Below are 2134 nucleotides of genomic sequence, written 5' to 3'. Positions count from 1 at the left end.
CCAGACCAAACAAATGAAGAGGAAATAGGCAGGCTACCTGAAAAAGAATTCAGAGTAATGATAGTAAAGATGATCCAAAATCTTGGAAATAGAATGAAGAAAATACAAGAAACATTTAACAGGGACCTAGAAGAACTAAAGAGCAAACAGACAATGGTGAATAACACAATACATGAAATTAAAAATTCTCTAGAAGGAATCAATAGCAGAATAACTGAGGCAGAAGAACGGATAAGTGACCTGGAAGATAAAATAGTGGAAATAACTACCACAGAGCAGAATAAAGAAAAAAGAATGAAAAGAATTGAGGACAGTCTCAGAGACCACTGGGACAATATTAAATGTACCAACTTTCGAATTATAGGGGTCCCAGAAGACGAAGAGAAAAAGAAAGGGACTGAGAAAATATTTGAAGAGATTATAGTTGAAAACTTCCCTAATGTGGGAAAGGAAATAGTCAATCAAGTCCAGGGAGTGCAGAGAGTCCCATACAGGATAAATCCAAGGAGAAACACGCCAAGACACATATTAATCAAACTATCAAAAATTAAATACAGAGAAAAAGTATTAAAAGCAGCAAGGGAAAAACAACAAATAACATACAAGGGAACTCCCATAAGGTTAAGAGCTGAAGTTTCAGCAGAAACTCTGCAAGCCAGAAAGGAGTGGCAGAACATATTTAAAGTGATGAAAGGGAAAAGCCTACAACCAAGATTACTCTACCCAGCAAGGATCTGATTCAGAATTGACAGAGAAATTAAAACCTTTACAGACAAGCAAAAGCTAAGAGAATTCAGCACCACCAAACCAGCCTTAAAATAAATACTAAAGGAATTCTCTAGGCAGGAAACACAAGAGAAGGAAAAGACCTACTATAACAAAGCCAAAACAATTAAGAAAATGGTAACAGAAACATACACATCAATAATTACCTTAAATGTAAATGGATTAAATGCTCCCACCAAAAGACATAGACTGGCTGAATGGATACAAAAACAAGACCCATATATATGCTGTCTACAAGAGACCCACTTCAGACTTAGGGATACATACAAACTGAAAGTGAGGGGATGGAAAAAGATATTCCATGCAAATGGAAATCAAAAGAAAGCTGGAGTAGCAATTCTCATATCACACAAAATAGACTTTAAAATAAAGACTATTACAAGAGACAAAGAAAGACACTACATAATGATCAAGGGATCAATCCAAGAAGAAGATATAACAATTGTAAATATTTATGCACCCAGCACAAGAGCACGTCCATACATAAGACAAATGCTAACAGCCATAAAAGGGGAAATTGACAGTAACACAATAATAGTAGGGGACTTAAAAACCCCACTTTCACCAAAGGACAGATCATTCAAAATGAAAAAAAAAAGGAAACACAAGCTTTAAATGATACAATAAACAAGATGGACTTAATTGATATTTATAGGACATTCCACCCTAAAACAACAGAATAGAATTTCTTCTCAAGTGCTCATGGAACATTCTCCAGGATACATCATATCTTGAGTCACGAATCAAGCCTTGGTAAATTTAAGAAAACTGAAATCGTATCAAGTATTTTTTCTGACCACAATGCTATGAAACTAGATACCAATTACAGGGAAAAAACTGTAAAGAGTACAGACACATGGAGGCTAAAAAATACACTTCTTGATAACCAAGAGATCACTGAAGAAATCAAAGAGGAAATCAAAAAATACCTAGAAACAAATGATAATGAAAACACGGTGACCCAAAACCTATGGAATGCAGCAAAAGCAGTTCTAAGAGGGAAGTTTATAGCAATACAATCCTACTTCAAGAAACATGAAACATCTCAAATAAACAATGAAACCTTACACCTAAAGCAATTAGAGAAAGAAGAAAAAAGCCCCAAAGTTAGCAGAAAGAAAGAAATCATAAAGATCAGATCAGAAATAAATGAAAATGGAATGAAGGACACAATAGTAAACATCAATAAAACAAAAAGCTGGTTCTATGAGACGATAAACAGTATTGATAAACCATTAGCCAGACTCATCAAGAAAAAAAGGGAGAAGACTCAAATCTATAGAATTAGAAATTAAAAAGAAGTAACAACTGACACTGCAGAAATACAAGGATCATGAGAGATTACTAC

The sequence above is a fragment of the Eschrichtius robustus genome, chromosome 6 (assembly GCF_028021215.1).
Source record: "Eschrichtius robustus isolate mEscRob2 chromosome 6, mEscRob2.pri, whole genome shotgun sequence".
In the NCBI taxonomy this organism is placed as follows: Eukaryota; Metazoa; Chordata; class Mammalia; order Artiodactyla; family Eschrichtiidae; genus Eschrichtius; species Eschrichtius robustus.
The sequence above is the reverse complement of the archived record's forward strand: the minus strand, read 5'-3'. Positions refer to the sequence as shown.